The sequence below is a fragment of the Rhinopithecus roxellana genome, chromosome 13, assembly GCF_007565055.1.
Source record: "Rhinopithecus roxellana isolate Shanxi Qingling chromosome 13, ASM756505v1, whole genome shotgun sequence".
In the NCBI taxonomy this organism is placed as follows: Eukaryota; Metazoa; Chordata; class Mammalia; order Primates; family Cercopithecidae; genus Rhinopithecus; species Rhinopithecus roxellana.
Genome location: NC_044561.1, coordinates 130,144,677 through 130,158,600, shown reverse-complemented (window position 1 = coordinate 130,158,600; position 13,924 = coordinate 130,144,677). Strand labels below are relative to the sequence as shown.

The 13,924-nt window shown below is 48.8% G+C and overlaps 1 protein-coding gene across 2 annotated transcripts in view; it reads left to right on the top strand.

Annotated features, from left to right (window-relative positions):
* The first annotated feature begins 4,825 nt into the window (after positions 1 to 4,825).
* Positions 4,826 to 13,924, top strand: part of NFATC2 (nuclear factor of activated T cells 2) — a 179,991-nt gene continuing 170,892 nt past the window's right edge. For both annotated transcript variants that reach the window (XM_010363374.2, XM_010363376.2), the window contains exon 1: positions 4,826 to 5,105. The gene's annotated coding sequence lies outside the window, so the exon portion shown is untranslated. The remainder of the gene's footprint in view (positions 5,106 to 13,924) is intronic.

The following is a 13,924-nucleotide window of genomic DNA, read 5'->3' as shown; positions in this document are numbered from 1 at the left end:
TCTGTGTTGTCCAATTTGGTAGCCACCAGCCACGTGTGCTTTTGAGCACTTGACATATGGCTTGTGCAGCTGAAGAACTGACACATTTTATTTAATTGTTAATTATTTAACATTTTATTTTTATTTTTAAATTTTTTGAGACAGAGTCTTGCTCTGTCACTCATGTTGGAGTGCAGTGACGCAATCTCGGCTCACTGCAACCTCCGCCTCCCACGTACAAGTGATTCTCCTGCCTCAGCCATCCAAGTAGCTGGGATTACAGGTGCCCACCACCATGTCCCACTAATTGTTGTATTTTTGGTAGTGACGGGGTTTCACCTTGTTGGCCAGGCTGGTCTCGAACTCCTGAACTCAATTGATCCTCCTGACTCAGCCTCCCAAAGTGCTGGGATTACAGGTGTGAGTCATCACATCCTGCAATTATTTAAAATTTTAATGGCCACGAGTGAATTTGAGAGATTTTTCTGAGGGAAGATGTTCAGAACTGGGAGATCTATCTGTAAGATGTGGCAATGGAAGGGGAGGACGTTCAGGAATGGCAACCACCAGGCTCCCGCCTGAGGCAGCTGGGAAGGTGGAGATCCCTGGTCAGAGCTCACCAGGCTGCACTGAGCACTCTCCGTGAATACCTCCAGCATTTCCAGCCCATGTTCCTGTTGCTGCTGTTGATCACTCCTGCTCGTTCGGCCTTGTGGTGTTCTTGTCAACCAAGTAGAAGGCAAGGACTATGACTTCTAATTGTGTCCTCACCCCATCCCCACCACTTAGCCTGAGCCATGCCCATGGAATAAGCCTGGCAAACAGATATTTGATAGGGAGCTTCTCAGAGCAATTGAGAAAACACCCGAGAGCCAGGTGGCTGGGGTTCCAATCCCACCTCTGCCACTTACTGGCTGTGCAACCTTAGGAAATCTGCACAACCTCTCTGTGCTGCAGTTTTCTCCTCTGGAAAATGATCATCATAAAGTTGTCGGCAGGATTTAACAAGTTAATGCCTACCACATAGCAATTGCTCCATAAATGTTCATTGTTATTCTAGGTAGGTCAATAAACCTTTCAGACACCTGCGTTGGCCCTACCTACTACATTTGAGACATGTAGAAATCTAGAGCAATTCTCAACTGCCATCTACATTTCAGCCAGGAAGGGGTTGACAGTCAAGGGGACCGATTGGCACAGAGATGACACTTGAGTGATGCAGAGAAGGGCCCTCACCTAAGCTGCCCTAGTCCTTTTAAATAACCCTGGTGTTGAATCAGTTGTTTGGGGCAGCATCACTTAAGTGGTGTCTCAGCAGAAATACCTGTGTTTCTGATTTATGAGGCTGTCGGAGGGAAGAGAATCTAATAAAAGGCTTCCCCGGTGATTCAAGGTCTCCTCCAACCCAGCTGTCTCTGCAGCCTCCCTGGACCATTCCCCCTACGGCCACCTGGACGCCTTCTATTTGCTTTGATTCGGTTTCTCTTTTGCTTTTTCCTTACTTGCTGGTGCATTCCCACCCCAGCTGAGAGCCTCTATTTTGGGGAGTTTTCGTGGATAATTTAGTGGGCGGAAGCTCCCCACCCACCCCCCTTGGAGGATCCCTTAAAAAAGGGAGAGTGCTCGAGAGAAGTGAAAAACAGTGGGTGGTTCAGTTCAAAAGGACAAAATATTTCTTGCTCTGGCACTGGGAGAGGAAAGAAATTGTCTGAGGAACCAAAGAACGGCTAAACTAAGAAGCCGAAAAGCTGCAGCCCAGAAGGGCAAATTAGGTGACTCAGCTGCAACTGCCCCGGCTCCAGCCCTTGTAGTATAAATGTGCTTTAAAAGGGAAAAACGCTTAACCGTGACAAAGAGTGGGCTCTATAAAAATGTGGCTAATGCTGACTCTATTGAGTTCCAAAAGACATCCCCCGCTCAGCAGCTCTGGGCACCTGTGGAGTTGGGGAATCACCTCAGAGGCCTGAGTTGGGTGGGACTGAGTCTAAATTTATCCCTGATAATGAGTCCGCCAGAGGAGGGCCCAGCAAGCTTGTTTCCTTTCTCGCTTCTGGCCTCTAAAACCTCGGCACCAAGGGAGGGTTCTGGGAGGCAGGGGATAAGGTGCCAAGAACACAGGCTTTGTTGCCAAACAGAGCTGGGTTCAACTCTGGGCCGTCCATTTACTGGCTGTGTGCACATCAACTCGTAGAGCCTCAGTTTGCTCATCTGTAAATGGGGCTTACAGCATCGAGCTCAACGGGAGGGTGAAAGGAAACAGACCTTGCCGAGCTTGTCTGGTGCTCTGGACATGGCAGTTGTAGGGAGGCCTGGAGAGGAAGGGTATGAATGCCGAGTCCAATAATCCTACTCCTGGCTTAATCACTACTCATTCCTTGACTGTGGGAAGGTTTTCTTTTTAAAAAAAATTTTTCAGAATTTGTTATATGTTTTACTGTTCTTAGTACTTCAATTAAAGAAACTCATTGAATCCTTACAGCAAGTCTTTTAGGGGGGTACTCCTAGTGCCCCATTTTACAGAGTGGGGTAAGTGATGCCACATGGCAAAGCCAAGCATCTGACTGTAGAGCCTGAGTTTTAAATGGCCTCTCAGGTTGTCTAACCCACTACTGCCCAAGAGGACATTCTACGGTGATGGAAATATTCTGTTCTGTGCTGTCCAATTTGGTAGCCAGCAGCCACATGTGAGCTTTTGAGCATTTGACATATGGCTTATGCAACTGAAGAACTGACACCTACATTTTATTTGTTAATTATTTAACATTTTAATAGCCACATGTGGCTAGTGGCTGCCATATTGGATGGCACAGGGCTAACCCCTTTCAGCTTTAGTCTATTACTTTGCAGTGGGATTGTAAGTGGGAATTTATAGATGACTCTAGCTCAGGGCCCGGCATCTAGTAGGTACTGAGTGAGGGGTTGCTGTTCATAGTGTTACCAAGTGTAGTAACTGTCTGCAGAAGATAATGGGTAGCAGGCTTCCTTGGTGTCTGGATAGTGGCAAAAGGAAGTTGAGTTTCATTCATGCCTGGGATGACCAACCTGTCCCAAGTTGCTTGGAACCTTCTCATCTTTAAAACTGAAAGTCTTACATTCTAGGAGCCCCCTCAATCCCAGGCAAACCAGGACGGTTGGTCACCCTGTTCTTGCTTCAGATGGTTGGAGAAAGAGGCCTCAGGGAATGAGTCTTCCTCAGTAGGCTCCATTGAAAAGAATCCTCTCTACGCCCTTAAAGGCTGCACCCCAGAATTTGCCAAGTAAATCAACAGGCAAGCCACCTGCCTTCTATGTGCCTCAGTTTCCCTTTTGGAAAGTGGGGGAGAGGATACCCTCCTTGCAGGGTGGTTGCAAGAAATTTGGTGGCGCCACGACTTTTGAGTTACTCGAGAGTCAATGAGACTTCCTTACCTTGAATTCCTTTGGCACACAGTAGGTGGACAGATAGTGGCTGCTCTCTGGGGGAACAGCATTACTTAGACTGTCCTGCGGGAGGCCACCCTGGTTGAGGCAGGCTTGAAGAGAGTCCCCTGGGCGGGGCTGGGGGTGGGGCTTTCTCAGGCCCAGTTCCAGCTGGTCTCTATGGGCCAGCATCTGTCTCCAGCAGGAGTAGTTATGTCTGCGAGCTGCCCAGTGAGGCTATTGTGGGCCAGTGCTGGAAAACAGAGTGGTCCCACGGATAGAGCCAGCTGCCTCTCAATGCCTCTTTAAGTTCAAGTCTCTCTGTGAGAGCATGCAGGGGGGGTGTGTGTATGTGATGAGTCACCAGCCTTGGTTGCTATCCACAATTTTATCAGAGTTCACAACAGTATCTGAAGTCCATTTTCAAAGCCAGCTTTATCTTTGGGCTCAGAATTTCCCACCCTGCAGGCAGGTGAAGACGCAGACCTAGTCCAAGTCCAGAAAAGGCATCTTGACCACTGCGCCTCTCTCCCTCTCCCCCTCCCCATGGATCTTCTGGGGGTCTCGTGGCCTATTACTGTGAACCATGCGAGGCATCGCATGGACTTTCTTCTGGACACTGTGCAAAGTTCATGATATCCTTTCTCTTTATTTTCCTGTTTATTCAGAGCATGTGTAAACACATGGGTTGCTTGGTTTCAGCTTCTCTTTGGCCATTTCATTATTTCTGGAGCCTCTGAGCATCACTGGAAACCTTGGATTTTCTAAATGAATCTAAAAATAAACTCTTTGAAAAAAAAAATTCTCGAAGTTGGAGAGTTGACACGAGGCACCGTTATTTATTTCTTTTCCTTCCTCCTCCTTCTCCTCTTCCTCCTCCCCACCATCCCTGAACACACAAAAATCTGGGCAGCCAGAGGCCGTGAGGGACTGGGAAGGGCCCCTGGGCGAATGTCCAGGAGCTTGGACAACCTGGGGTGTTGGTTTGAACCCTGGGCAGCTTTCTCCAAGAGGCGCCCTCTTGGCAAATGGGGGGCTTGCGAGTCTCGGGCTTGATTTATGAAAAGCTGCCGCGGGCCAGGGAAGGCGGTGGCTGGGGCACTCCTTGCAAACAGCCGCCTGGAGCTCCTGCAGGGCTGACTTGGACACTCGCACACCCCCACCCCCTTCTTCTCGCCGTCGCCCGCTTCGCTCCCTCTCCTAGACTTTTCTCCCGAACAATCAGGGACTTGTGCTGGCGGCCGAAGGAGCCACGGAGCTGGCTGGCCGCGGAGGAGGCGACGTCATGGATTCCTGAGTGTGAAGTTTGCAGGAAAGCCCTTAGTTTTGGAGATGGACGGGATCCAGTGGTTTCCATGGCGCTGGATAAACAGGAGGAAACAGTGAGGGAATCCCGTTATTTTACTGCATTGAAAGCCTATAAACACGGAGCGCGGGGAAGGAAGTCGCGTTGCCTCTGGAGTAAGCCCGATCGCGGAGCTGCGCCGACTCCGCCGAGCCGGGAGCCGGGAAGCGCGCAGCTCCCGGGTCGCTCCGAGGCTCCTCGGCCAGGGCTGCCCCGCGGGCAAGCGGTAGAGAAGACGGCGCCCCCTCGGCTGCTGGTCGATACAAACAGACCCCCCTTTCCAAACACGCGCCAAGTCCCCGTCCCCTCCAGATGCAGAGAGAGGCTGCGTTCAGACTGGGGCACTGCCATCCCCTCCGCATCATGGGGTCTGTGGACCAAGGTAACTGACTCTCGATCCCTTCCAGTCTTTTCCGCTCGCTCCTCCCGGCCCTTTCCTGCTGCTCCCGTCCCGGGCAGCACTTTCAGCTCCGGGCAGAGGTCGGCGCGGGAGGCCTGGGGACCCCGCTCGCCCTGGGCGCACAGGTAGCGTGGCCCGCGGAGGGGCGCCCGCGCCCCGGCCAGGGAAGGGACGCTTGGGAAGGCGACTTTGGACAACTTTGCGCGGGGGCAGGGAAGTGTCCCGGGCCGGGATTCCCTAGGCCAGTCTGTCGGGAGGATTTTCCCCTCCACGGGACACCGGGAGGGATTCTCGCTACTAACCGCTGGCTGTTTAACCGTTTCAGCACTCGGCTTTTGACAGCAAATGCCATAACGCTGCAGTATTATTATTATTATTATTATTATTATTATTATTGTTGTTGTTATTATTATTATTATTACTTTTTTTTTCTTTTAAGAGAACAGGCTTGGCATTTTACTATACAGCAAGTATAGTAAGGAAGACTTTGCTTTCTAACAGTTACAACAGCAGCTGATGCTCTGGGACATTTAAACCATTTTCTTCCCCTTTTTTGATGTGCCTGCTGGATAGAGTCCTCCAGCTACTCCTTTAAAATGCAATGTACCATCAGTTTGTTTGGGGATCTGATTACACTGTACTTTCCCTGTTTCTGCTTCTTTCCCCCTTCTCTTGGATTTAGTCCTGGTATCACACCACTTGGATCTTATGGGAGGGGGTTGACTATAAGGAGCATAAGATCTGAAAATGTCGCATCTGGTCGGGATTGCGGAGGGACTTTGGCTCCATAATAATGAATCGTTCTTTAAAAGTGGAAATGGGCAAAGCGTTGTGTTTTTCAGAGGGGAGCACTGCGTTGGGGGCTGCGCGGCCTGGCTGCCAAGTGGGAAGGGCTTTGAAAGTTAAGTGAAATAAATTCGCGGAGGAGGAGTTAGCCTCGTGTCATAAAATCAGAGTTGAATGTAGGTTTTGTGCTTTGCGTGGCTGATTAAAGTTCGGGGGGTGGGGGATAAGAAATGACAATTTCAGTAAATAAACCTGAGAGGCTTTTTCTTTCTTTCCTTCCTTCCTTCCTTCCTTCCTTCCTTCCTTCCTTCCTTCCTTCCTTCCTTCCTTCCTTCCTTCCTTCCTTCCTTTCTTTCTTTCTTTCTTCCTTTCTTTCTTTTTTTAACTAAATTGAAGCCAAATGCCTTGGGTTAGGTAAATGGTGTGCTTTGCCACGGCAGACCTCAATGACACATATTTTTAGCTGAGCTGCGCTTTTGAAAGCAAGACCCTGCCAGGACTTTGAACGTTTGAACGGGTACCGGTTTATCCTGTCCTCTGCTAGTGGTCAAGCCTATGACATAATGGCAAAAAATTTTTTACTGATATCGCATCATCTGAAAAGCAATGCTCTCAGACAGACGACACAGATATTAAGGGCGGGAAAGGGTTTTTACTGTCATAAATACTGAAACCGGGCATTTGATGTTCTGATGGTGGGGGTGGAGGTCAGCCTAATGCCAAATTTAGCTCTATTTGGAAAGAGAGAGAGAGAGAGAGAGAGAGAGAGAGAAAGAACTTGGATGAGAAACTGGGCTTCTGTTTTACTGTGTGATCTAACACAAGCCTCGAATTTTATGGAGGCTGCTAACTCTGTGCCCCAGGTGTGTGAACTAGCTCTGCTAAGGTTTCAAAGTGTGTGTATTTTGTGTGTGCATGTTCAATAGCTATCCTCCCCAGCCCATGTTCATGCATGCACGGATTGTGGGTGTGTGCACGCCAGTGTGTGTATGTGTACATGTGGGAGACAAGGGCACCAGATTGTTCCAGGCGAACCACACTTGGTCTGCCAAGGCAACTGGGCACATAGAATGCAATTCCAGGCACCAGAGACAGTTGGCTTGACACAGGCTGATCCAAATGCTCCCACTATGCCCTGCACAGTGGTCTTGAGGGAGAGCCCAATCCCCCCTTAGACTCAGACACAGACAACAGCGTGCATGCAGATGGGTGGGGTCATTAATTGGAGAAGAGAAGTATTTGCATTTAAAAAAATTCCAAACTTTCTGCACAGAAAGCAGCATTGGTCCTGCGAAAAACTGAAGATTTGAAAGAGGTGTGCTCAGTTTTATCTGAAGTGAGATGATGAAAACTATTTCAGGAATAAACACACCCAGGGTGAGCTTTGTTCTCTCCCAAACCCAGACTCCCTGCCTTCTGCTTGCATTAGAATTTCTGCTTGGCCACATCACAACTGTGTGATCTTGGGCAAGTGACTTAACTTCTCTGTGCCACACTTTTCTCATCTGTAAAATAGAGCCAATAATTGCGCCTCTCTTCCAGGGTTGTTATGAGACTCAATGAGGTAAAACAGACAAGGCACCGAAAATGGTGTCTTGCTCATAGTCAATGCTCCATCAACATTAGCTGCAAATCCTGTTATATTAAAGATGCAAAACAATAACTGATGCTGTGGAGAAACTGGATTTGACAGTAAACATTCTTTGAAGAGATGCAGTACTTTCTACTTTCCAAAGTACTTTTAAACTTACTGGAACTTTACAAAGACAGAGATAGGGTTAAGATCTTGGCTTGTGAAGCCTCAATTTTTTCATTTGCAAAATAGGAATAATGATAGTATCAACTTCATAGGATTGTTGAGAGCATTGTATGAAATGGTGCGTGTAAAACACTCAGCTTAGCATGCAGTAAACACACACCAAATGGTGTTATCTGACAGTTGAGGATAGTGAGACCCAGCTTTGCCCAAGGTCACATAGCAGATAAGGAGCACAGTGCCTGGCACACAGTGAGTGCTCAATTCCTGCCCTAGATGGTGACAGCAAACATAAATTGAGCATTGACTGGAGTAGGACAAGGGGCTAAGGGCTCTTCAAGCATTAAGCCTTTTAATTGTTATAGCACTGTAGATGATAACTACTGCAATCATGGTATCCTTCCTGGAGGAGGGGTGGGGCACAGAGATGTGTGGCAATGGGCCAAGTGTCACCCAAGAAGAAAGTGGTAGGGCCCTAATTTGAACCCAGGCTCTTGACCTGCTCTGCTGTCTCTGAAACTCACTAACATCATAATATTTTATACCATTTGACAGATGAGGCGACTGAAGTGGGACCAGATCCTGGTTCTGGGATCTTTCCCCAATACCACGTTGTTCCCTGACATATGCTGGAAGGGAAAGAGACATATGGGGGGATGTGGAGGGTATAAGTCTTATTGTTAGAGATGGGGAAACTGAGGCAGCAGCTGATTTGTACGTTAGTGAGGGCTCCTTGCTTTGATTTCCCTCAGGGAAGTAAAAGCACAAGACTCCCACTCTTAGTAGAAGAAAGTCCACAGCAGCCAGTGTGGCAGCTCCAAAGCCCCTGCGGCTTTCTGTACTGAGAGCCCCTCCCAGGCACCCCTCCTCCTGGCTAGTCTTTCCCTTGCTACCCATATGGCCCTTCATCCAGGAAGCCCCCCCAGCTTGCAAGCCTCTCTTCTCAGACTCCAGAGAGAATCGCAAGTTCACCAGACACTCCCCTGACTAGCTTTCTTAAGAACTTTCTTTGGTTTGATTACAAGCCCCCTGAGGACAGGGATCGGGTCCCCTATTTCTGTGAGTCTCCACTGGGACCCAGGTAACATTGCTGCTATCCAAGAGGTTAACAGCTTGAGGTCTGAAGCAGAGGTTTAAATCTTGGCCTCTTGTGTGTGTTACTTCACTTGCGCCTCAGTTTCCCCATGTTATGAGTGATATTAATATTACCCAGAATAATATTTAATAAATGTAATAACTGGGTATAAACCAATCAGAACCATAGGAGCAGGGTCCCTAGACACTTCTCTGCTGGGCCAGGTTTTAACTATTTATTTGCTGAATTTTGGGGAGAGTCCCAGGCAGTAGAAGTCTTTGGAGGGTGTTAGGAAGCAGGGCAAACAGCAAATAATCTATGGAAGTTCTCAGTCCTTTAATAAACAATATAATCCTAAGGTATCCATTCAAAAAATAATTGCTGTCATTACTATTGTGTAATTTATTATTTCAACATTTACCTCGCCCCCCCCCCCAAAAAAAAACCCAATGTCTAAATCCAATTGCTAAATACTTTCTCACAGTTTTTTCATTGGATAGCTCACACTTAATATGTAAATGACTGATTATTTAGACTTCCAGACTGGAAGAAGCCAGTCAAGTTTCTATTTTTTTATTTTTGAGACAGGGTCTCACTCTGTTGTCCAGGATGGAGTGCAGTGGTGTGATCACAGCTCACTGTATCCTTGACCTCCCAGGCTCAAGCAATCTTCCCACCTCAGCCTACTGGGTAGCTGGGACTGGAGGTGGGCCCCACCATACTTGGCTGACTTTTTAAATTGTTTGTAGAGATGGGATCTTGCTATGATTCCCAGGCTGGTCTTGAATTTTTGGGCTCAAGTAATACTCCCACCTCGGCCTCCCAAAGTGCTGAGTTTACAGGCATGAGCCACCGTGGCCAGCCAGGTTCCTGTTTTTGTTCCTTTGCTAAAACAGGAATTTGAGAATCTCTAACTGCCCAGCCTGGATGGGAGGCCTCCTCTGGGCTCTGCTGGCCTCTGTCCTGTGCTGCCTGCATCCTGGTACTAATCACACTGATGGTATCTGTCCGTGTCCTCCAACAGATTTGAACTCCAGCAACCAGAAACCACACCTGCCTTGGTCACCACTGTACCCTCAGTGCTAGGAGAGTGCCTGGCACTTAGTAGGTGCTCAGTAATTCTTTTGGTTAAATGGATGGATGAATGAATAAGTTATGAAGGAGTGCAGCACAGGAGAAGTTCTGTGGCTTGTTAAGACCACAGCATTCGGACAAGCTGAAGGCCCGCACTCTCATTGTGTCTCACTGTCTTCTGCTTCCTTTTAACAATGATAGCCGGGCGCGGTGGCTCAAGCCTGTAATCCCAGCACTTTGGGAGGCCGAGGCGGGTGGATCACAAGGTCAGGAGATCGAGACCATCCTGGCTAACACGGTGAAACCCCGTCTCTACTAAAAAATACAAAAAACTAGCCGGGCGAGGTGGCGGGCGCCTGTAGTCCTAGCTAGTCGGGAGGCTGAGGCAGGAGAATGGCGTGAACCCGGGAGGCGGAGCTTGCAGTGAGCTGAGATCTGGCCAGTGCACTCCAGCTTGGGTGACAGAGCGAGACTCCATCTCAAAAAAAAAAAAAAAAACCAAAAAAAAAAAACAATGATAGTGACCTTTTGACTGCCACATTTTCCCAGCTGGAGCTGGTGACCTCAGTAGGATTTCTCCTGGGCCATCCAACAGGTATTCACATTCCTCTTGTCTGGAATAAATAAGCCCCCAATAACAGCGACAAGCCACAAACGACAATGACAATGACAGCAGCCACCACTCACTGAGTGTCAACCGTGTGTTAGGCACCATGCCAAGGGCTTTCATGTGCCACCTCAAGCATCCTCTCTCCAGTTCTCCCCATTTTGCACAGGGAGATAGAGTCACTCACCAGGGTCACAGCCCTAGCGAGTGGTGGAGCTTGGATTCAACCCCACACCCCTGTTGCTCCCTGACTGTAATGCTGAATAATAATAACAATAGGGTGGTCATCTTTTCCCTATTGGACATGTACCCTAAGGCCAGCCACTTTACAGATATTATCTCGTTGGCTTTTCACACACGTCCAAAAAACCCTGAGAGGTTGGTATAGAATAGGAGCCTCCTTTTAGAGAACACGGGGAGTGGTCAAGGCATTTTGTGGGGCAGCCCTAGGCCCGGCTGATGCCAAAAGCTTGACTTTTAAGGGCTCCATAGGTTCAGTCCTTACTGCTTCTTGCAGCAGGACTATTTAGCCAAGATGAGCTGGAGAGGAAGGCCCCAGCCCCCTAAAGGAGCCAGCCCACCACAAAGTCTGGAGTCACGGGAGTCTCTTCCCTTCCTGCTTGACTTTCTGCACCATGCAATGACTCCTAGCAGCCCCCATCCCCTCCCTCTGGCTCTCTGTCACAATGGATCTATCCAGGGCTCCTTTTCTCAGAGCTTCTCTGGGTGGCTGAAGCCCAGCTGGGTGTTTCTTTCCCCTGACACTCCAGGGCTCCGACCTCCAGTAAAATTGCTGCTTTCCATGCCAGTCTTTGCCTGTGCTATCACTCCTCCTCACAGGCACTCTTGGTCCTTCTCTTTGCCTGTGCTCGAGTGAGGCTTCCTCTCTGGGTTTCTCTCCTTTCCTTCACATCTTTCTTGAAGGCCCAGCCCAATTTCCATCTCCTCTTAAATGCCCCCTCGATCATTTAATGTATCTTCATCAATATTTTTAGGGATCTACCATGTGCCGGGTACTTTCCAAGATGCTGGGGATTCAGCGGTGAACGAGGCAGATACAGAGCATACCCTCATGAGGCTTGCCAGGAAATAGCCAGGATGACTTCAGAGGCCATTAACGACCAGGGACCAAAGGAAGTCAAAAGGCCACTGTCATTGTTAAAAGGATAATGGAGTTGCGAATGACTTGGGGTGTGTGTGCGTGTGTGTGTGTGTGTGGTGGGTGGGTGTGTATTAGTTTCCAGTGGCTGCTGTAACAAATTACCACAAATTGAATGGCTTTAAACAATACACATTTATTCTCTCATAGTTCTAGAGGCTAGAAGTTTGAATCAAGGTGTCAGAGCCATGCTTTCTCTGAAGGCTCTAGGAGGAAACTCTTCCTTGTCTCTCCTAGCTTCCAGTGGCTCCTGGAGACCCTGGGCCCTCTGTGGCCTGTGGCTGTGTCACTCGCATCTCTGCCTCTGTCTTCATGTGACCTTCTTCCAGAGTGCATGTGCGTTGATTCCTCTTCTCACCGGGGCAGCTGTCATTGGCCTGGACCCCTTTAGGTCTAGTATGACCGCATCTCAACTTGATTACATCTGCAAAGACACTATTTCCAAATAAGGTCCCATTCACAGGATCTAGAGTTAGGACTTGAATATATTTTTTTGGTAGGGTGGAGAGGGATGCTTCAATCCACAGGAGTAGGATTCCTCATTCAGGCTGGATGGCCCTTCCTCTCCAAGGCGATATCTTTTTTTGGTTGACCCCTGAGTGGTGAGGAATCCGCCTGTAAGATGTCTGGAAGAAGAGCATTCCAGGCAGAATAAGCGATAAGCGCAAAGACCCTGAGGAGAGGCATGTGCTTGGGACGCTCAGTGAACAGCATGGAGCCCAGTGGGGCCGGACCAGAAAGGGCAGGGGGAGCGTGATGGAGACAAGATTGTGGGACGGGATCATATAGGATCTTTTTTCTCTTTTTTTTTTTTTTTTGAGACAGAGTCTCGCTCTGTCCCCCAGGCTGGAGTGCAGTGGTGCCATCTCAGCTCACTGCAAGCTCCACCTCCTGGGTTCACGCCATTCTCCTGCCTCAGCCTCCCGAGTAGCTGGGACTACAGGTGCCCACCACCATGCCCAACTAATTTTTTGTATTTTTAGTAGAGACGGGGCTTCGCTGTGTTAGCCAGGATGGTCTCGATCTCCTGGCCTCGTGATTCGCCCGCCTTGGCCTCCCAAAGTGCTGGGATTACAGGCATGAGCCACTGCGCTCGGCCCACGTAGGAGCTTGTAAGGAGTCTGAAGTTCATTCTTGGGGTAATCAGGAGCCCCTGGGGGAATGTTCAGCAACAGCGATGTGTGGTCTAATGAACCTTTTCAAATGGTCGTGCGGCCCATTAAGGGGAGACCAGCCTCTAGCCAGGTCAGAGTAAATGCTAGGTGGGCAGACAGGAGGCTGCTGCAGTGGCCCAGGAAGGAGATGGCTGGGGCCAGTGTGGGGCAGAAGAGGTGCTCAGAAGCAGTGCCTTCCAGTCCATAGAGTTTTCTCCTTTAGGGTTCTCAAACTGTGTTTCCTCGAGCCCCAGGGTTCCATGGGGATGGTCCCTGGCTTTGGTATCTAGAGGTAGATGCCATCAATCCTGTGAATATTCAGACCACTTCAGATGTGCTTTCTTGATGGCCCGTCCTGGATTCCCCTCATCAGCTCCTCCTCCACCCTCCGCTATCACTGGCAGTCATGAGACTTTTCAGGGTTTCATCTTGATCCAAAAATGTCCCTCAGCAAATCTACCCTTAGCTAATCACCCAGGAATAGCATGACTCAGTAATGAATATCAGACTCATGTAAGAAAAAACCATTTCCATGGTGCACGTGTGACTTCACAAGTCACATCACAACCTGCTGTGTGCCTTTGTTTCCTTAACTGAAAAGTGGGCTATTAGTAATTTTTACACATGGAGGTGTTTTAAGGTTGAAAGGAAATCATGTCTGTGAAACTTTCAGCAAAGACAAAGTGGTCAGTTCCTGTTAGCTTCCATTTTACTATTATTTTATTGTTTTAAATTCAATTTATTACTTTCCTCCAGCTCAATAACTTTCAAGAGTTCCTGACGGGGACAAATCCACTTTCCACCAAGCCTCTGGGGTCTTTTCTGTAGGGTCCTGGTGACCCACTTCAATCACTGAGCCACTGAGTCCAGAGGTGTTTGTAGAGAGTCTAACAGAGGCAGAGCGCCTGGCGAGGTGGTGGGGAGAAAAATCCAACATCTATGAGACATGCTCATTTGCATTTGAAAGAGATGTTTTTGTGATGTTGGGGGAGACATACTCATGGGAAGTCATTTACAAGCTAAGTGACTGTGAGCTTAGGTGAGGTCTAGTGATTGTGTTGATGGAGAAGAGAAAGAGGGAGACAGCAGCTGATGTCCTGTGCTTTTTTGGAGGCAGTGGGGGTTGTGCTCCAGGGTTTGGTTGTGCGGATGGGAGCTGATGATGGGTACCTCTGAGTCAGCCAGCTTGT